The sequence below is a fragment of the Rhinoderma darwinii genome, chromosome 5 (genome assembly GCF_050947455.1).
Source record: "Rhinoderma darwinii isolate aRhiDar2 chromosome 5, aRhiDar2.hap1, whole genome shotgun sequence".
Classification (NCBI taxonomy): domain Eukaryota; kingdom Metazoa; phylum Chordata; class Amphibia; order Anura; family Rhinodermatidae; genus Rhinoderma; species Rhinoderma darwinii.
Genome location: NC_134691.1, coordinates 313,627,231 through 313,650,905, shown reverse-complemented (window position 1 = coordinate 313,650,905; position 23,675 = coordinate 313,627,231). Strand labels below are relative to the sequence as shown.

General features: G+C 39.7%; 1 protein-coding gene across 1 annotated transcript in view; it reads right to left on the bottom strand.

Moving 5' to 3' along the window:
- Positions 1-23,675, bottom strand: part of NRP1 (neuropilin 1) — a 139,670-nt gene that overhangs the window by 31,227 nt on the left and 84,768 nt on the right. The gene's annotated exons all lie outside the window — the stretch shown is intronic.

The window sequence follows — 23,675 nt, the reverse complement described above, 5'->3', positions numbered from 1 at the left end:
TGTTCATCTGCTGGTCGTATCGTTTTAAAAAAGTAAAATATTATCGTTGTCGGCAGCACATCTTGGTGTGTAAACAGGGAGACGCGCTGCCGACATGATAATAATGTATGGGGACGAGCGATCGGAGTAACGAGCGCTCGGAGAAACGACCGCTCGTCCTCATCCATAGCTCCTTGCGAAAGGAGCGCCGATCAACGATGTCTCCTTGATCGGTGCTCGCTGCCCCGGCCAAAATCGGCCGGTGTACTAGGGCCTTTACTTTGGAGATTTGAATTCTGGGAAGAGCCCTCTTTACACAAGACATTGCGCTGTAATCACATAAAGGAGAAACAACGTTCCCTACTACTGCATTATAGAAGCTCAGCTAAGCTGTCAGGAATTTGGTGACTGTTTCCAATAGCAACCAGCAGAACTGTACTACATGAAGCCCTGGGTTACAAAACAGGCTGTAACTCAGGATCAGTACAAGAAAAGTAATGCGATATATTTACAAAGTTTCACAACTGTTAATGTAGATTAATAGTGTTCAATGGCACCTACACACATTATCCTGCCATTGTATACACAAGTCCAGAAGACAATGCTGGGGTTTCCACTAATTTGATAGGAACGATATCAACCTTCTGTAGTATCATAATTATAGATGAGCGAATTGATTCTACACGAATTTCCCGAAAGGTTCGGATTCTGCAAAATCCGAAACTTTTCGGGTTCACAAGCTCCGGCTACCAATTTACAGATTAGAAAAATATTCACATGATTGGACGGGCTTCCCCATAATGAGTGGTATAGATGGATGACATTATTAATGATGACTTGGTGTTAAAGAGCTTGAAAGCGGTTGAATACAGTCCTAAAAGAAATCGGAGTCAAAGAGCTTTCATGGTACTTGCGAACTGCAGCAAATATATTCTGACCAAATCGAATCGGATGGCTGATCCGAACGTATCGGACCCGAAACTCATTTTGAGAAATTCGCTCGTCTCTAGGCTGTTGACTGTCTTATATATATGTCCTACATGTCTATATGAAGCAGGATTTATAAAATATGTATCCTATAAACCTGATGGAGGGTTTCCGAGCCTGTAGTACAGACCCTGTTTTGCTGCCTAATACATAACATAATTTTAATCCATATTGAGCTTCCTATTAAGTCCCAGTTGAAGCAAATGAAGAGACAGATTGATTCTACGAGTGCTTCCTTCAAGAGCAAACACATCCCGCTCCCATTAGTACTATATATAGCATGCAGACTTATTATTAATATCCGTGTAAATAAAATGCTGTAATATCATGACTTGTAGATTATAGACTTCTTGCTGGAATTACGCTCCTATCTGTATATTCCAAGTTATATTCCACCAGGAGCTCCTGGTATATTGTGCCAGCGCAGGGGTTAACATAGGTACACATACACAAGGCTTCCTTATTTTGATTAGGATGGAAAAGACTGGGAAGCTCGTATACTAGTCTGCGACTGAAAATGTAAACCCTCTCTTCTCAAGTGATTTTAGAGTGGTTTTAGGAGCTCGTGTCCCATCCTGTGCTCTTACCGGTTTGAAGAGCCCTTTAAATCTCATGATCTCTATCTCTTCATGTTTTCTGCAGTAATTTAATTACCCTGACTAAAAATAAAAACTTTTACTAACAGACTGGTAGAAAGAAATCATGTTATTTCTACTACCTGCGTCATTCTTTGGGCACGTTCACACGTGGCGGAATTTCACTTAAATTCCGCTGCGGACACTCCGCAGCGTTAATCCGCAGCGGAGCCGTTTCTCCATTGACTTTCACTTTAATTTAGCAGTGTTCGTTTACACGATGCGTACAATTCCGCTGCGGAGCATAGGCTGCGGAGCGGAATGTGGTGTCCGCAGCATGCTCTGTCTGTTGCGGAGCAGTGGCGGACTGGTTGCGGACTCATTGCGGAAGTTCTCCATTCACTTCAATGGAGAATCGAAATTCCGCAATGAAGTCCGCAGATGTTATGTGTGGTGCGGAGCGTAACTTGACATTTCTTCATTCTGGCTGGACCTATGTATTTCTAGGTCTACAGCCAGACTGAGGAAGTCAATGGGGCTCCCGTAATGACGGGAGCGTTGCTAGGAGACGTCTGTAAATAGTCACTGTCCAGGGTGCTGAAAGAGTTAAGCGATCGGCAGTAACTGTTTCTGCACCCGGGACAGTGACTACCGATCTCAATATACATGTATCTGTAAAAAAATATATAAGTTCATACTTACCGAGAACTCCCTGCGTCTGTCTCCAGTCCGGCCTCCCAGGATGACGTTTGAGTCTAAGTGACGGCTGCAGCCAATCACAGGCCAAGCACAGGCTGCAGCGGTCACATGGACTGGCGCGTCATCCAGGGAGGTCGGGCTGGATGCCGAAAGAGGGACGCGTCACCAAGACAACGGCCGGTAAGTATGAAAGTCGTTTACTTTCACTAGGGAAAGTGCTGTCCCTTCTCTCTATCCTGCACTGATAGGGAGAAGGGAAGCACTTTTCCCGCAGTCCGCAGCAGCTAGTCCGCATCAATGTACTGCACATTTTGTGCAGATCCGCAGCAGAATCTGCAACGCAGATTCTGTGCGGCATTGATGCGGACAGTTGCGGAGGAAATCCGCCACGTGTGGTCATGCCCTTTGAACCCGTGAAAGGCTTAGGTCTCAGGTTCTGAGTTGCATGAAGCCATAATACAGCACCTATAGAAGTATATGGGAGCTATACTATGCATTTGTGTGCCACCGATTTTATACGGAGGCATAAAGAGATTTAATTCTCTTCGATTTATATGGAATCCACCAGAAAAAAATCATGTCCTATCGCAGAGGTCCCCAACTTTTTTTTTTTAACAAAGGACCAGTTTCATGCAACAAAATTTTTCCAAGGACGGATGGACGGCAGCGATTCTGCCGCAAGAAAACTTAACTCAGAAAAAAAATAAAAATCTTATATTTACTGTGAAGTCTGTTTTTTCCTCCAGGCCAGCCTGCTGGGATGACGCGTCATCCCATGTGACCGCCGCAGCAGCCAATCACAGGCTGCAGCGGTCTCCTGGGATAAAACGTCAGCCCAGGAGGCCAGCCTGCTAGCAGACCGGCTGAATTCTCAGCAGTTTTCCGCAGCAGACATTCCGGATGAAAAACTGCACCACAATTTGGTGCGGTTTTTTGGCCTGGACTTCCCTGTGGCCACCAGGGCGGATACCAGATACCGCGGCCCAGTACCAAATGATCCACGGCCTGGTATTGGTCCGCGGCCCAGTGGTTGGGGATCACTGTTCAATCAGATACCGCATTATGGAAGTATTCTCCCTGAAAAAGATTGCTTCAAAGGGAAAATACATTCGTAATATCACCGCTTATCCCCGTGGATCCAGCTACAGAAACCCCTGGAGATCACCAACTGCAGGTTAAATGTAGTATTACATGTCAGCCGTCAAGTGGTTATGACCATGGACCTGGAGAGAGCAAATATGCAAAAAAACTGTGGTGTATCTCAATTTAAGTAGAGTTTTACCTTTGAATGAAAGTCACAGAATAGTCTATAAAAGGATCCTGTTAACTGAAAAATAAAATATCTGGCAAAAACTCCTAAACGACATAAATTGATGAGAAAATTTGTTTAAGGAGAAAAAAAATGTGAATTCTTGCGCACTTGGCAGACGTTCAATGTTCACATAGCAACCAGAGAAACTAATTATACAGAAATTACAGATTTTTACTTCAAGTTAATATTTTTTTCTCATTCCATGTATGATAACGGAAACTTTAACTCCCTTGTGTAGGGTCACACTAAATGTTTTACATGCTTTATGATTGGATTATATTGGCTTCATATTGTGCAAATATTGAGATGCCAACATATGAACTCATTCTTATAATTAATAGTATTATTATAGTTCCTGGCTAATAAAATGGAGACGTGTGCAAGGAACAATTCACTGGAGAAAAATAATTAGAATAAAATGTATTACTTAATTTTAATATGACATGTGTGAAAACCATTGGCCAGCTGAAAAATATATGTGTCTATATATATATATATATATATATATATATACACACACACTGGAGGGCTACCATTATTCAACAAACAGAAGGATGATGCTGTAGGACTGGCTTTATCTATCTATCTATCTATCTATCTATCTATCTATCTATCTATCTATCTATCTATCTATCTATCTATCTATCTATCTATCTATCTATCTATCTATCTATCTATCTATCTATCAACCTATATATATATATATATAAATATATATTTAATGATAGAGTATTATGTGGGGAATACTAAAGGTGGGTGTAAAGCAGGCGTTATCATTTTGTAGGTCGTGAGCCCCTTTCAAATACAATAGGGGGTGTTGATCCACACCGAATATTGAAAGAGAAAAAGCTTATTAAAGATTTAACCAAGTTATATGGGTATTACCCTAGTGTTATTTGCCTATGATGAGATTTTGACCCCGATACCAATGTTTTAGTAACACTATGACCACCGTGGTGTGGCTCATGCACAATAGTATCTGCAGCTGCCAACAGCTGGGGAGCTTTAATCATGGTTGTGCCGTTTCACCATAGCTGGGTCAAACTCCACACCATATAGTACTGGGTGGATCATTAATTATTTGTAGGCACCTTCACACTGCTGGTCCCAAGGAGCTGGAATCCCTACAGATCTTGAGAAGATGGACCATGACCTGCTCATTCTTAACATTATTGAGGATCTTAGCTGCTGGGCCACTGCCTATGATGTATCTAAACTACATGACATAGATCAGTGGAGCATCCCTTTAAATTTTTTAGGATAGAGTCAGGTAAGCCAACCACCCAATATTTCACCAGAATGTTATAGCCATAGAGTAAGGGTCTTCTTTGACGTGGGCCGTGTAAACGAGCGCCAATCAATATGTATGGGCACAGCTCCCTGTGCTGCTGACAACGATAATATTTTTAGCTGAGGAAAAAAGGGAAGTTGGATCCAGCGTTTTGGTAGAAGTAAAACGGAAGGAATTTCCAAGTTTAATAAGATTCTATTAAAAAGTCCATTGGAGTATGGTCCTGGTGTGTGGGTAATGGGAGGAATGATCCTGTGAAGCCTACGCGTTTCGGACGATAGCGACGTCCTTAGACTTGGCTGTATTGTGATTTGAAACTGGCGCCCTGGCCCTTTTGTACTATGTCCGGTGGTAACAGCTGGGTCCTGATTGCGTTCCACTGCTTGACACGTCACTTGGAACGCAATCCGGAAGTGGGAACATGTTAGATGCGCCCGTTCACATGTCTGGTAAGTACTGCTCATGTATAATACTACATGTGTAACAAAGGCTCTCGTTGTTAGTTATTAGTAATGTTGGAGATTTGATGTCTTGTTTGTGCAATGCTAAAATGTAGGTAAGAGCTCTGTAGTATGGATCATGATTGGTGGTCACGTGTGCGTTCCAGATCTCGTGACCATATGGAACGCAAGATACAGGACGAATCACGAGGAGCCATCTGCTCAGGCAAAAGACGTCCCATTCCAGCTGGCATGATAGGTAAGAAATGAATTTATTAATAATTGACATAACTAATAAATAAATGATGCTTTATGTAAGACATTATTCATGGTGAGGTCGGGACTATAAGCGTTATTATTAACCATATGTAGGAGAATGTGTTGTAATATAGGTGCAATAGGGAAGAGCCAGTTTGAGATATTTGGCGTATCTGTAGTTCAGTTATCACTGGTTTGCATCGTAGGATCGTGAGTGCATAGGTAAGGAAAAAAGGGGGTGAAGTGAAGGCTAAAATCCGGAATGTGGGGAAGTAATGCATGTCATTTAGCATATGTTGTTCATGCACTACGGAGGGTGGTTGTTAAAATTACAGGTGGATGGAGACTCTCTGGCTAGGAAAAAATATCAAGTATATTTTTGAGAATACTGTGATGTAGTTATTAATATTATGTGCTCTAGGATGATAATGCACTGGTGGCCTTCCTGATTTCTCAATACTGAAACATAAGTTCCTTTCTTAAGTTAAGGCCATCCGGAAATCTTGTCTTTAATCTATATATCCAAAAAGCTTCTCTGAGGTGGGTTTTGTTGATTATATCTCCTCCTCTTTTCGGCAAATGGATTTTTTCGATAGCATAGCAACAAAAAATTTTGGTTGTCCTATTGTGTTTGTGTATGAAATGTTTTGATGCATTTGAAATGTTGACAATATTCGGATTCCTGATATAACTAAGATGTTCCAATATTCTAGTTTTAAGTTTTCTATTTGTGCAGCCCACGTATTTCAATTGGCAGTCTGTACACTCAATTATGTAAATAACAGTACAATAGTATCTGCAGCTGCCAACAGCTGGGGAGCTTTAATCATGGTTGTGCCGTTTCACCATAGCTGGGTCAAACTCCACACCATATAGTACTGGGTGGATCATTAATTATTTGTAGGCACCTTCACACTGCTGGTCCCAAGGAGCTGGAATCCCTACAGATCTTGAGAAGATGGACCATGACCTGCTCATTCTTAACATTATTGAGGATCTTAGCTGCTGGGCCACTGCCTATGATGTATCTAAACGACATGACATAGATCAGTGGAGCATCCCTTTAAATTTTTTAGGATAGAGTCAGGTAAGCCAACCACCCAATATTTCACCAGAATGTTATAGCCATAGAGTAAGGGTCTTCTTTGACGTGGGCCGTGTAAACGAGCGCCAATCAATATGTATGGGCACAGCTCCCTGTGCTGCTGACAACGATAATATTTTTAGCTGCATAAACGATACGATCAGACGACGAACGAGTTTTTACACAGGGCAATGATCGGAAATAAGTGTTCTGTGGACGCTCATTTGCCGAATAATTGGCCAGTGTAAAAGATTTTTACTTAACATTCTTATTTGACAACTATTTTAGGATAGTGGAATCCATCCTGTTTACCCAAACAAAATGTATAATGGTCTCTGTATATTAATAAATAAGAAGTTGGTTTATTGAAAACATTCGGTTTTATTGCCAGGGATATTAAATAGCGCAGCTGTAAATACAAAATGGGGAACATTGTTGTTTTTGTTGCCTTTTATTCCCTTTTTACCACTCGTATTAAGTAAAACAGCTGTATATACAGAAATACAGGGAAGACGCTGTTTTTGTTATATGTTGATGTATCGTTCCATTAAAATGTATCAGAAAACACTAATTATGTTGCGCTCTGTGGGACCAATCCAAGTGAAGAAGAGGCCTGTGCAGTCTCAGAGCTTATTCAACACGATATACCTACAGAATGATTATACGGCTGATTATAATGTATCACAAAGTACACAGTACTGTATCCCCCCCGGACCAATGTGATTTATAGACATGTACTTTATGCATGAAGACGATGTATCCCGAATAGTGTACACGTGGACATAACAATTAGCATTTATTATTTGTTACTTATATAGCGCCAACATATTCCAGCGCTGTACTTCAGTTGTCCTCTCTTAATGTCCTCAGTGGGGCTCACAATCTAAATACTCTATCTGTATATTTTTGGAACGTGGAAGGAAACGGTAGTACCTTGAGTAAACCCCATACAGATGTTGCCCATGGTCAGATTTAAACCCAGGGCAAGGCCACACGGCTAATCATTGAGCAATCATGCTGCCCATATAGAGCGTTGCAAATACAAAGAACTTTAAAGTTAGTGTATGAAGAAAAAATCTTTAGTACATATCAATCTTAAGGAAGCACGCCCCAATGACGTCAATATTGAGAGGGTCTGGTCTTTGCTCTAACCAGAGAGGCGGTGTATGCGCGCGGTCAACTCTCTTATGAAATAAATGACTGATATGGAAAGCGGAGTCCCATTGAAAGTGACCCAAACCCTCTTATTCTCAACAACTATGGAGTCTCAGCTGTAGGACCTCAACTGAATGACATGTGATGAAATTCATTCCATCAGATAATCCCTTTAAGCGGTAATATGACACCTTTATATAATGGGGGGCACTTATTTTATGGGATGAACCTATTATCAGTACCTATGATTAGAGAATATTCAATACATACATATACACATTTAATTTCAGCTATTCTAAGAGGCCCCATTGCAGTAAGTATTGCTCCCCAATGACTGTATAGACTGCAGAATAGCTGAAAGGGACCTGTAGGGGTAGTTCACACTGATAATTTTGATGCTGTTTTCGACTCAAACAGCACCAAAAAACGCCCGAAATCGCCTCCCATTAATTTCAATAGGAGGCGGAGGCGTTTATTTCCCACGAGCGGTAAAAAAACGCGACATGACCTATCTTTGGGCGTTTCCGTCTCTGACCTCCCATTGACATGAATGGAAGGCAGAGAAAGCGTTTTTTGCCCATGGTGCTCATTTGCTGCACCCAAAAAAACGCAGCATGTGGGCAGGTCAAAATCTGCCTCAAAATTCCTGAATGAATTTTGAGTCCGATTTTTCCGCCTGAAAAAAAAACTCTGTGTGAACAGGGCCTAACACTGCTCATCCTCAGCTTTCTGGTTCATGAATAAATTAATAGAACTATGTTGTAACACACAGGAAGAGCTGTAAAGGGAGATGAGGGGAAAGGAGGGAAAATACTAATTTAAATGCGATTCAGGGACTATGGACGATGGGAGAAAGTTCCCACACCCTACAAAATCCTACAACACCCTACAAAATTCTACATCTGATAATGACAAATAGCTCAGGGAATTGCAGTGACACTGACATTATTATAGATCTGGTCATAAAGTGAATGCCATTATAATCAGGTCATTTTATCTATCATTCTCTTCATACACTTATGACTTTAAAAAGTAGGACCTTATACTGAGTGGAAGAAGCAGCTTATTAAAATTCTCATGTATTTCCAGCATTATTTTAATTACTGTTCTGGAGCTCAACCCTTCAATTTCCCAGCATGTGCCGTGCACCGCAATTATTATTTGTAATTGAAAATGAGGAAAACAGTGTCGGACCGTCATGCAAATTTTACTTAAAAAAATAAATAAAAACAATATCCAAACAGTGCAGAATCCCTCAGTCCTGCTGTGAAGCTCCACACATCACACAATATTTATTTTTTTGCTTTTTTTCTGAAAGATGACATGGATTAATTAATTGCGGAGTATGTGATCATTATTTTTTTCTTGTATCACAATTTTGTTTTTAGCAATGCTACATTCATTACAACAATGTCCTGTTATGCACCAGTACACTAACAGGTGATATATTACTGGTGCACGCGCCATTCTGGATTCTGGAAAAGTTGGTTGACAACACAGATGGGTGCTGTAATGGCAGTAATATTGATTATTGCTCAGTTTTCTCAGCCAGGAATGACTGAATGGAATTTTTTTAGTAACTTGACAAAGAATACTGAAAACTCATTGTCAAATACCTGAATTAATAGGGGCAACCCATTTAGTTATCTGTTATCTATTAGTCAGAGCCGAGAAAGGGTAAAAAGAGAGTCCTTTAATCACTGGAGGACCCGGCATTCCCGTGTATTTAACTGACAGCCCGATGATTTCAATGGGAACTGTGTAATTCTTAATTTCCCCAGTGGTGGCACTGCAAAGTAATTGAACACTTGCTGCTCGTTCCCCTTGAGATTACTTCTGATCGCTGGAGGTTTCAACAGCAGGAAACTCTATGATCAATTTACAGTGAAGGCACCATTCTAGGAATTATCCAAAATGGACAACCCCTTTAATTCATTAAAAGCTATATACAGTAGTTGGGATGTGAACATGAACATATAGTCAGCAGAGATTGTATCAGCAGCACAATTTAGCATGTCATTAGCTATGCTACAGAGCTGTCCCCAGAACTATAATTCCCAGCATGTCTCCATAATGAAATTCATAGTTATGACATAGTAGGATGTCCAGTGGGATGCAGAATCCTCATGAAAATCCTAGTCTGAATTGATTTAGAATTTAATAAAACTACACATATCCTATTCCCCACTTCCCACATGTGTCATGTCTACTGCACTGGGATAACATCTGATTTATTTTAACAGTGGACAATATCCAGAAAGATCTATTTTGCAGTTGTAAAACTTGTAATGACCCTGATTAAAATGATGAATTACATGTAAGTTACAGGGATTTCTTTCCCCACTCATCTGAAGCTATTTTCAGTGCCCTTACTGACTCCACTATTCTGTGTATTCGAGGGCTTGATGAAAAACCTTTAATTACTGACCAGTTGTCTAGCTTGAGCAATTCATTATTTCTGGCAGGGAAAAAGTGGCAGTAATTTCAGAGAAATTCCAGCCATAGTGTTCAATTAGACCCATAAAGTAAAATGCATCCATTAAAATATCAGGAAGTGGTTGGTAATACAGGCAGCCGTACATCTAAAACACAAGTGCTTTTAACGAACACTGCTATTACGTATAGGTAGATCAATGCTTATGGAATGACTTGAGGCCACAGAACACTACAACAGGCGTCATTACAAGGATGCAGTAACTATCCCCATATGTTATAATGGACATGTCCATTTCATTTTATTTAGAGCCTATTTTGCAAATTGAAGGATCAGTCCATTAGCAGAAGGGTAATTATAGTCCTTTATACTTTTATTTAAAAAAAAATGAAAACAAAATGTCAGGAATAGTTTTATATGTGTATTCTGGTTTGTACCCTTCATCAGGTAGCCCTTTATAGAAAGCAGTGATTGTGATAATGATAGCTTACATTTCAGGCTTTATAATGGGCTTCTACTACGAGTGATTATGGAATAGGTGATCTGATGGAAAGGCTTTCTAGCGAGCTGCGTAAGTGATCTATAACCACAGGTAGGTCCTGCTTTTATAATCTAGAGACCACATGGATCTGGTGCTTGAATTAATCAGAAAATCCACACAATAGATCCCAGTGTTTTGAAACAAATGTGGAAAACACAAGTGTCATTTTACTATGTTCTCCAAGCTAAAATAATATCTTATAATTCTGTCCCAATGTGTCAATGTGCCGGCTCAAAGGCAGATTTGTGTAGCTACTGTGTGTAGCTCACTGAAGATTGCCCAGACTGATACATTGTAACATGCCCTCAGCAGTGTGAACAGGACTAGATCAGTAAGGTTTTCAGTATTTAAATGTGTATAAGAAGGATTCCACTTACTAACAGTTAAAGGTGTCTTCCACTACCAACAACTGATGACTTATCAACCGAATAGTTCATCAGTATATCATCGGTCAGCTGCTCCGGCTGCCTGCGGACACCGGATGTCATTGCACAGTATGCAATGTACGGAGCCGGAAGCAGTTGGCTCTGTACATTGCATAGCAGCCGTGGTGCCGAACTGCAGCTCGGCCACTATTCTGCTATCAGCCATCTGCTTCTGGCATGGATGTTTGGTGCCCAAAGGCAGCCGGAGCAGTTGATTGGTGTGGGGTCTGGGTGTCGAACCCCCACGATCATATAATGATGACCTATCCGGTGGATAGGTCATCAGTTGTCCGGTAGTGGACAACCCCTTTAATAAACATCTTGGTGAGGAAAATAAACACATATATTTACGGACCATCAGCTCACTGAAGGATCAGATTACAGCTGCCCATGGAACTCTATGGAGAGAGGAGGTGGAAGAGTGAGAGAGAGGGAGAAGCAGCCAAAGAGAGACACAGCTGCTACTGCTTGTATATGTGATATATAGAGATAGGAGAGCAGGATTCTCCTCTTCTATATGTGTGCAGTGTATGGAAGACATGATAGAACTAAGAGAGGGAGATAGAGATAGAGAGAGAGTGAGAGAAAGAGAGAGAAAGAGAAAGAGTTATTCCTCATGTACACGCATATGACAGCTTATTCTAAAAAGTCACCTGAAAAGTAAGGTATGCTTTAAGTACTGAACGGACAGACAGACATGGTTACGAGAAGGTTGACCTTACGTTTGGTCTTAACGTCTGCAAATCTTGGGCAACATATTCTTGGTATAGACTATATATAAGTAACATTTCCCAGCAGGTGGGAGGTTTTTACACATTGAGGAAATGTCATTCGAAGCCGTCAGTCTTTGCCTTTTGTTCCTATTTAAGTAAATAATGCTTACAAATAGATTTCTTTTTAATTGATTTGCATCTTCAAGCTAATCTATTAAGAGTGGCTGTAATCCGCGAGCTCTACGTCGATCACTTAGAAATGCTTTTAGACTTTGAATCTTTCCATACTTCAACCATTGACCTGTGAATCGACTACAATGAGCTTCATTAGCTGCAAAGCATAGAAAATCATTTCGCAATGGATTAGAAATGGTCTTGCTTTAAATATGGTGACGAACAAAAAACATCAATTGCCAAAGAACAGGTCAAGACGGAGTATAAAGGGTTTCTAAACAAACTTGTAACAACAAATATAAATCTGTTACATCTCTGTACGATTAATTATGGATTGAGCTTTTCTTCCAAGACCTGACAATTTTATTAAACTCATCCAAACTAATTTAATTTGGAGTAAAGCACTTCTGGGTAATACCATTTTTTATTTAAAAATGTATGTAAGAGGGCTTTTACAGAATTATATTGACTGATGGACCAAAATTTTGTGATGGAAGCCCATTTTGTTCTTGCGTGCTGATCATAGATTAGAACTTATACTTTATATACAATAGAAAAATAATGGTGTATCTAAACAGGGTTGGACTGGCATCCTAAGTAACCTCCAGTGGGCTCAGAGTCTGACACAAAAATGGTCCCCAAAAGACATGGTTTAATTTGGAGCCAGTCACTTGATGCTAGGGCCAATTATTATGGGTTGATTTACAAATAGCTTATCAGAATTTATTAACCCCAGGCTCACAGGTGTAACATCGAGCTGACCCTTCACTCTAATTGCCGATATCGAAGTTCATTCCGATCATGGCCAACTAACCACGTAGATGCCACAGTCAATATCTACTGACTGCGGCATCTAAGTCGTTAGAAAAAGGGGTCCCTCCTTCACCTCATCTGACCCCAATCGCGGGGTGCTCAAGGGTGTCATGGGAGCCTGGGCCCTAGTGAAGCCCATTGTCAGGGCTTAATAGGATCCAGTAAATAGCACAATATACTGCAGTACATGAGTATTGCAGTGTATTGTACCAGCGATCAAACGACCGCTTGTTCTAGTCTCATAGGGGGACTAAAAAAAAAAAACATAAAAAAAAAGTTAAACAACATTTTGTATAATGTGCAAAAAAAGTTTCATTTTAAAAAGTAAATAAACTCTTCGCATTTTTCCCCGAAAGTATTCTAGAAAATAAAAAAATAAACATGATTGGTATCACCGGGTCCGTAAAAGTCCAACCTATTACAATATCACAATATGGATCCCACATGGTGAATGCTGCAAAAAATATAAAAAATAAACGTCGGATTTGCTGTTTTTTTGGTCACCTTACCCCCTAAATTAATTGGAATAAAATGTATCAAATAGTCTTAGGTACTTAAAATGGTACCAATAAAAACTACAGAACGCCCTAGCAAATAAAAAAGCCCTCACACTGCCCCATCGACGGAAAAAATGTAAAGGTTAATAAATTCACCCAAGTGTGAAACCAGTCTTAGTCTATTTGACTCCCCAAGTCTATAGTATTTTGCCCATAGCCAATATATAGTTACCTCTTATAGTATCATTACTGACTTATAACTGAGGATAAGGTTATAAATTTGAGTCTTCAATGAACATGGTTGCAAACACTTGACCTATAGTGTTCTGTCCATATTGTTGCCTATGATAAAGAAGTTCATCTGGATACGAGTAGCAGAACATTTTTAATTAATGTTGCAAAAAACGAAAAAAATTAATTAAAATAAATGACAAGCTGCCTGTGGATGCTTTAACAAGCCCTATTAGGTTCATCCAAGGCCCTTAGGACATACAGACGGAAAAAAATAGTTGTACAGTATGATGTGATGACATCATGTGTGGGTAGGGGTCATCGGGTAAAAATGTAGCTGGATATCTTTGCCTTTAGGAGTCAAAACACGGACTCCTGGTTCCTTAAATATGTAAATGTTTTGATAGATATCTAAATAACTCTGCCTTTTTCATGTTCCAAAATGAATTGTGTGACATGTAATAAAACGAGTTATACATAGCGATTCCTAGATACATAAATTTTCTTGAAAGGTTACATGTAGCAAAAATGGATTATAGTCTTGAGAAGCAGCCAAGGCTCTTACTCTGCTCCCAGAGCTGTTATATTGGATAACAAATGGCTGCAGGTAAAAACAGTTTTAGAATATGTCACCATAGACCAGTATGTATTCCCTACATAAAACTATCCCAAGGCTGTACAGGGATACAAACACAAAAACAGATATCTTATGAGACTCAGTCTCACTAGCTGACTGATGTAATTGTTACATCTGGGAATTGCATCACTGTATACATTGTGTACATTATACTGTTGCCAGCCGTTCCTCTGGTACATTGCCATTAGTGTGGATTTGCTCATATGGGCCATAATGTCAACTTCACCTGGAAGACAAATATGTACTCTACTACGCAGGTATCTTCAAGAGCCACACGGGAAAAAATAACCGCACTTACAAAGTAACAATACTCCCACTGGTAGGATTTGCATCAGTCAGCTCATTAAATGAAAAATTGTAACTTTTTATTTTTGGATTATAATCCCTAAGAGAATTGTTTTGTAAACATAAACATGTACACATAGAGACAGGTCATGGAAGGATATTTTCAAGAGGTAGGCAAAAAGGGGTCTTGCTGGCCATAGACTTAAAGAGGCTCTGTCACCACATTATAAGTGTCCTATCTCCTACATAATGTGATCGGCGCTGTAATGTAGATTACAGCAGTGGTTTTTATTTTGAAAAACTATCATTTTTGAGCAAGTTATGAGCTAGTTTAGATTTATGCTAATGAGTTTCTCAATGGACAACTGGGCGTGTTTTTACTTTTTACCAACTGGGCGTTGTACAGAGGAGTGTATGAGGCTGACCAATCAGCGACCAATCAGTGTCCTACACTTCTCATTGTTCCAGCCCAGCATGATCCACAGCACAGTGTGATTGTGCAGTGAAAGAAGTAAACACGCCCAGTTGCTAAAAACACAATACACGCCCAGTTGGAAATAAGAGAAAACACGCCCAGTTGTCCATTAGAAAGGCTCATTTGCATAAATATAAAATTGCTCATAACTTAGCCAAAAATTATCGTTTTTCCAAAAAAACAAACAAACGTTACTGTTATCTACATTGCAGCGCTGATCACATGCAATAGGAGATAGGGATTTGATAATCTGGTGACAGAGCCTCTTTAAAGCGGTTTTCTGAGATATTTTTAAAAATGGCCAATGCTGGAGGGATGCAGAAAAAAAAAGAGCCATTACTTACCTCACAGATCCTTATCGTACCAGCGCCGCCGCTCTGTTCCTCCCTGCCGCTGTGTATTGAGATAGCTGCAGCGATGACAAGCCCATATACCCACGGGATCACTGCAGCAAAGCACTGGCCTCAGCCATCCTGTGCCGTATACCCACTGAGACCAGTGATTGGCTGTAGCCATCACGTGGGTATATGGGTACGCCATCGCTGCAGCTATGTCAATACACAGCGGCGGAGAGGAAGGAAGCGGTGGCGCTGGAGCGAGGAGGATCTGTGAGGTAAGTAATGGCTCTTTTTTTTTTTTGCATCCCTCCAGCATTGGCCAATTTTTTAAATAACTCTGAAAACCCCTTTAAAGTCATTTTTGGCTGAATGATCATAAGTCTGGTGATTGAAATTAGTGATTGTCCCAAAAATGTATGTTTGGTCAAGACAAGAGTTGAGAGCTGCCACATTAAGCATCAGAACTGGACTAATACCTATCTTATCTGGCAGCCCCCACAGACATCAGGTTATTGTGAGAATGGCCAAAATAATGGCGAGATATGCCGACATTATTATAATGTTTGTGGCTAAGTTTATATTTTAGAAATGACATTTTCAAATATCCTATAATGAAAGTCTAAGGATCATCTATCAGTCAGAGCAGAGCAGCTGCAAAGAGCGTCTCTCTCTCTGGAGGACTCAACATATCCATGCATTTCAGACAGTCAATTGATTTCAAAGGGTATTATGTAATGCTATATTTCCCCTGTGCTGGTGCTGTTAGGGGAGTTGAAAACTTGCTGCCAGGTTCTCCACAGATTACATCTGACCGCTGGGGGTCCAAGCACCAATCCACCATGTGAACAGTTTATAATCAGGGTATTCTTCTAATAATAATTATAATAATTAGGATTAGTCAAAAGCAGAGAACCCCTTTAATTGTATTCTAAATGGAGGCTTTAGCAAATAACACTCATTTGTGCTTGAAAATCAATGCTAATTTATTGTGTCCTGATGCCCCTCAACACTGGAATTGTAACAAAATGTTATACTATGTCCAATATAATTAAAGCGGTTATCCAGGCATTTTATATTGATGGCCTATCCTTAGGATAACACAAAGAAAAAATATTCCGCTCACCGTGCTTCCTATAATATCAGGTGTTATGTCATTCAGATGGTGCTCCGATAAATCCTCATCGGCAGACGGTATAATCCATGAAGAAAGGCAATTGAAAAATCCAGCACTTCATCCAGTGAGATTCCTTAGGATAGGTCATCAATATCAGATCGGTGGGTCTCAGACTCCTGGCACCCACCTTATTAGCTGACTGCCTAAGATTGCAGTTACGATCCCATTCAAGTGGATGGGACTGAGCAGCAATCCCGGGGCAGAACCGCTACGTATGTGTATGCGCTGTGCCTTCAATCAGCTGATCGTTGGAGATGCCGGTATTCGGGCCCCCACCGATCTGATATTGATGACCTATCCTGAGGATAGGCCATCAATATAAAATGCCCAGAACTCCTTTAAACCATTACAAACTTAATCTATCTCCAATATATATTTGCATTATCGATAATATTCAGCCAAATAGGGTGGGGGGGGGGCTTCAAGAAATATCTGAAGGAGTTTGCTTCTTTGTCCTTCTTTAACATAGTTTGTACAATGCAAAAAGTTGAGACATTCTAAAAACTGAAAGAAGCCTTCTTGTAACAATGTAAAAGAAAGAAAGGACTAATTTAAACATTAAGATGTAATGGCTTGTAACAGAGAGGCAACATGCTGCTTCTAGTTTTAATTGTGTCATAAAATGTTAGATCTTATGAATGAATCCTTCCAGCCATTGAAACATAACATAATTAACCGTTTTGCTATTGATTTCCTCGGAACTGGCACGGTGCTGAGTTTTTCATTCCGAACAGCGTCTAATAACGAAGTACAAATGCACATTCCAACACATACATATCTGCAGTGAATAGGAAATATCCTTGTCCGAAACCTAAGATAGAGAAATCTAAGAAAACCCAACACAAAGCTGGTGCAGTGGGGTAGTGGCGTAGCCTAGTGGCATTGGTGTTGTGTCTTAGATGCCAACAATATGAAGAGAGCGTAGAAAATAATAGAGTGTAGAAGATTAAAAACCGAATGTTTCTGGGAGATTAAAAGAGACAATGCTTGCGGGGATGGTCTGTCTTGTGTGCAGAATCTTTCGACTCTTTAATGCTTTTGTGTTCTCTATGCATAAATCAGAAGCAAAGGAAGAAAAAATATATTTAATTCAGATGGATCCTTTGAACTTCCATTCCATCTGGTTCTCTTTCAATAATGAAATCTGTTTTAGTCGTAAAATATTGGCAAGAATGGGCTTCAGTCAAAAAGAAACAAAAGCAACTCAGTGCTCCAGGTTAAGACACAGCCATGTCATAGTGTGCGAAAAGGGGAAAAAGACTAACACTGTGGGGCCAGCCGAGTCAATGAACGGCCTCAATGATAGCTACAACAGGCATGTATTGTCATGGCACAAAAGCAATGAGAGTCTTTTCACTCGATTATAGCTTTGAGTGATGTATTAAAACTGCCTTTTCTCCGATAGAAAATACTTTGACTTATTGTGCAAGATAAGTCAAAGTCATTTTAAGCATGCATTAAATAAAAAGAGTCTGAGCCTGTGCCAGTGATTCATGAGGGTAAAATTGGGACCTGATGGATGGGCGTCTTTTTTTGGCAGAAGAAAATATGGGTTGTAGGTTTAATGATACTCATGAGCCTGTCCTTTGAAAACTCTTGAGGAGCTGTAAGATTACTTTGGAAATTGTGGCAAAGATGGATGACATCGGTAAACAGAAACTTCTATGGATATGTGCACAGAAGGTTTAGATCTCTGTCTTATTTACAGTCAATGTCTTAATGGTTTGTGTTGTAGGGATAACGGTGATAAAAATTATAGTTGTGTTATGGACCGTGACCAATTGTATTTTCTGACATGTCTCAATGGGATGTGATAAGATTTTTAAAGTGGAATTTCCCCTAAGGTAAAGAATTGTAGCAATCTGTAGTAGAGCGGAGAATACCTTAGACCTCATGCACAATCCTGCATAAGGGGCACATCATAGTGGGGTAATGCGGTGGCCATAGTCGGCTATGTGTCCATGCTGTACCTCTGTGTCCTTCCGATTTAAAACAAAGGCCCACAGTGACTTTTTCATCTTGGATTCCTTGACACGCTCCATCACATGCCGTAATGCAGAGGCATTCTTCCAGGGGAGAAAACGGTGCCACATGGAGTTACCATTTCGTGGTAGACAGAGTGAGAAGCATCAGCAACATGCCCCATGTAGGGACCCTATGTGCCTCCATACAGGCTCCATAGACGCTGTTTTCATTGTCTATCATTTGTACAAAAATATCTTATGTTTTTATCATTGAGAGCTATTTTTCAGCACTCAGTATTCACCTGTTTCTAATAGAAATGAAACCACTGACAACCAATTTACAATCCCAAATCTTTAAAGCTGGTTTAATACTAGCCACATAACTCGGGTCTTAAACTTAATTACAATTTAATTGCCAGATGGAAAAAAACATAGTATCTCTGCCACTTTATTAAAAATGCCTAGCAAAACTTATTCCAACTGGATTATTTTTCACTTAATTTAATTTGTCCTGGGAGGAATGGCTTTTACAGCGGACATAGTGCTCACAAAAACACATAGCAGAAAAACACTATATCATTGTGTAAATTAAATCATAAATAGAATACTGTTTTCTCTTTTTTTTATTTTTTTTATTGAAATTAAATGTACCCGTAAAAACGGTAAATCATTTTGTCAATTCTAAACATTTTTGATACTTTTTTTTTCTGTAAAAACATATGCTACTTTACAGTTCACTTTATCTCTGATTATTAAGTGTTGGGAGTTGAGCAGCAGTTGTTTCTTCTCATTAGTAAAGGTTTATCTCACAAAACAACGTCATCAGTGCCGTTTTAGACAAAAACATAAGATAATGTACAATTTATCAAGGCTATAACATGCTTCTGTCCAAGTCAAGGAAAATACCACTCATCTTTCAAGGTTTATCTATTCCAAGTCTTTAATGTGAACAAGAAATGATAGTTAGAAGCCAAGTCAGATGTTCTATTCATGGTTTACTAGGAAGTCCATCATGAGCTAAACTAGCTGCAAAACCGTTGTGTAGACTAAGAGTGATAAGGAATTGGCTGAGGCCCTAAAATTGTTCATCATGTTGTTATGGAAGAAATACAGTCCGAGGACCACTGAACACCATATAAATGGCTACAGACGTTAGACTGCAGATCCCATCCATTCAAGGGCGCAGACACCATAGAAGCAGACTATCTGTCTACTAAGTGTGCCATGGGGAGAGAGGGCCCAGCTGTGGTTGGTCCAATCCCATTTGGTACTGGGTGGCAATAACTTGTGCAAGGGGATGGGGACTTATTCAAAGTGTCATGAATAGGAGCAGGGTGGGTTAAGGAAACACCAGGTCCTTCTGTCTTGGGTGTCAAAACCCAGCATCAGAACTGGAGCCCGTTTTGATGTTATGGAGCCACCTACAATCTTATGTTTATAGGGCCTAACAGAGACATCAAGCAAAACAAAGTTCCAAAATATTTTAGATCTTAAATCCTTGGTTTCCCCTTGTAAATGTCCGGTTCCAGGACTGATTCGATGGTATTTTTGGATGCCCAATGTTTTTTGGCCACGATTTATGGACTGCTGACCACAATGTTGACCTTTGTGTGCCACGACACCATACTCCAATATAAGTCATTTTAATTCCATTACTTCCTTAACATTAACATTGACTTCTACTCACAGCAATATCTTACATCTCAAGTCATGACGTTCTACACTTGGCTTGACATTTTGCAGTTCTGTTATAAAGTAGTAGACCAGGAATATTTGATGATAAGTTTAGTGCACATGAATATTTCACATTTATACAAATTCCGGTTAATCCCTTTGTTGGAAACTTTCCGGTGCGCCACAGTACCTGCTATCCACAAGATATGTTTTTGATATGTAGCAAAGTTTCCTAAGCACAGGTTTTACCCACAGGCTTTTAAAACAAGATATGAGAGCTATTACTCTGTAATGATTCCTTGTGCTGCTCTGTGTCAACATAACCGCTGATTCTCAAAGCGAGGACTTATGATCTCTGTAGAAAAGGACAATTATGGCTTCCAGTACAGAAATCGGCACTTGCTTCTTAGTAAACGTCTAAAAATTGAAATAATAAAATCTGCGAATGTTATGGATTTCATTAACATTTTCTTCCCCTAGGACTCCCACTTGGACAATAACAGAGGTTTTCTAACATTGAAATACCACAGGCAAAAATAGTTTTACAAAAAACAGATGTGGAACGTTGAGATCTGATTGGCTCTAACCTTCTCAGCAATTGCTGGCTATTAGTTTGTTTGTTATAGTGCTGGTCTGTTTTTTTTCCTTGAGGAAAATAGTAGAAAAGTCTAAATTTTCAGGTGTGTTTCTTTGCTTTTGATCAAAAGAGACAGTTTTAAGACTCGTGTAACCACTAAAAGGAATGTTAAAACAAAGACGACCCCCTTGAAGAATTTCTAAAGCAGCTGTTTACTTTTTAGGTTTTAGTTCTTACGTGGCCAATAAAAAAAGATAACTACATTGAATCACCGGCAAACTACTGATATGGAAGCAAATATGAAATGCAGACCAGAGATTTAATAAAGGACAATCTGACTGCATATCAAGTTTATTTTCCTTAATTTGTAAAATATATATCTGCATGTAAGTAAAGGAAGTTATATTGCTCTCACTAGGTAGACACCATTACATTTTTTTAAGCTAAGAAGAATGGTTAGATACTCCCCCTAGTGGATGGAGGTCACTTTTAGGTTTTAAAAAAATAGTTTAGGGTCTATATTACCATTTATATGGTAATGGAAACGGAATATAATTAATATTAAGGGTTTTGTTATGTGGGTCAAGACTAGTAGCTAGGGCACAACAGGTAGTAAGTTGTCCTAAATAGATAATCTGTTCTTAGAATAAAGCTGCCATGGTGATCACTGTTAGTCTGGAACCTCTATTGGCCCTCGCTATTAGTTCAATGTAGTATTACATGCCACTCACAAAAATGAATGGGTTACCACATAAAACATGGCCGCTCTCTGCAGCTTTTCTTCTCTTTAGCTCATGGAGGGGATCCCGAGTGGGGTTCTGAGTGGGGAATTATGGTCTATGACATCCATCTGCCCTAAATAAGACATATGGATTGGCTGTTCTGATGGACTACCCCATGGGATTCTCTGAGATTAAAAAAATATAGCTGACATACCTCAAGCTGCTCTATTTTCTTAATAAAGTCTCTTATTTGATTGGTAAAGTCAAAGACCAGAGGTGTATGTGCTTGCTACGTGGAATGAGGGGGGGGGGGGCTTTGCTTATATCTTTTCCATGTATAAGGGATATGAATAAGAATCTACCGGCATATACCATCTATATGGACAAGATGAATGCAAAAAAGCCTAAGCATTAATATGAATCTTTATTTTTGAAGAAATTTAATGTTTTAGGGGATTAATTCGGATCTCTAAACAGGAATGTTTGTATATTACTTATCAATATTTAGGAGACCAATGTAAAAGATCCCCACACACCCCAGTAGTTCTGGAGAGAATTGCTGTAAAAATATATGAAAAAAGAGAGAAAAAGGCTAAGTCCTTCTTTGGGATGAGCTGTAATGTTTTATTTGTAAGGGTTCATTAAAAAGTAAGAAATGAAGAAGGATGTTCAGCACTATCGTACAGTATGTTAATTTTTCTAGGGTCTCCAGGATAGCTAGCAAACACATAATTTCCCATTACTCATGCACCTATCACAAAGCTGAAGTATGTGCATGTATAGAGCCGAGCAATCTCCGCATTACACTTCTCAGCTGATTGCAGCCGCTGCTTTTAGTGTTTCATTAAAGTGTCAATTTATCTTAGCCCAGAGCACATCCAGCTGAAAAATGTGCGGAGCTCCATAAAGCAGCTCCGTGCACTTTTTACCTTAAACCTGTATGCACAGAATAGACAGATCACCAGGGGAGCCTATTTTATCTACTCTGACATTGCCATAATATAATTCTCTGTCAAATACAAAGCGAAAAGTTCATGTCTATAGATCATTGAAAACCAACAATCAATGCTTGGTTAGCCATAGATTAAGGGGGAACCGGTATTGGTGCTCTATGACTGCAGACTCATGCAGACTTATGATTGGGTTCTAAATAAAGGAAAATCATAGGATGACATTTACTAGATATTTTCTTGAAAATCAATAGATGTTTATTGACCACATTATAAGTGTGACTGCTATTAGAGACTCCCAGCATAATGGATATTAGCACTTGCTACATGAGTATATCTGGTACTGAAATCAATGGTTTTACCTCCTGTCTTTGTTTTCATGTACGTTGCTGCGTATGTGGTTATTGAAGCCTAGCTTTAGCCAAACCAAGCCAACTTCCAACCAGGCTGGGACAAGGGGTAGGCAGACAAGGCAACTGCCTAGGTCACCAATGAGTTGGGCACAAATTATGCATCAAGCAAAAAAAAAATTGCTCAGCCTTTAAATTTCTCTATTCAACCAATAGGACGCTGACCAACCTACTGATAATGCTGTACCATGGGTGCTGTGACAGGGGGCAATTAAGTGAATGATTGTCCTTCCAACAGTTATTATGAGACCGAGGCACATTCTAAATACCCTGCCATGGGCGTCAAGAGAACTTGTCCTACCCATGACTTCCAAAATTCAAAAATATATTTCAGTGCTGTATTTCTAGATTGCTTAATGGAAAAACAAAAAGAGAGAGAATGGCGCTCCTCTAAGGTAATACCGTCGGGGATATTGTGTGGAAAACTTAGGTGAATCTGGTTTGACTCAACTGATGGAGTTGTGCGGGATCGTCGGCACAACACAACTTTGGAGCAGATCGGGATGCTGTCCCACTATTTTCAGCACTCTCAGCAAGCCTCCGGAGTTGACCCTCGATGTATGGCTCCGTAGATGGAGATTTCCCCCGTGGTCCAATGATATGAAGACAGTGTGAAAAATGCTTCTTTGGGGCGCTCTCATGCAAAATTCTTAAATTATCCACCACAGGACATGCCTGACAAAGACCTCAGTTCGGGGTTGAAACGCGTAGCACCAGTATTTTTTATGTATGTATATGAATAAATCAACATTTTTTTTGAATACCTATTGAGGATTATTTAAGAATTTTGCACGAGAGCGCCCCACAAAGGAGTATTTTTCACACTATATTTCTAGATTGTTTTCTGCCTGTCCCATTAAA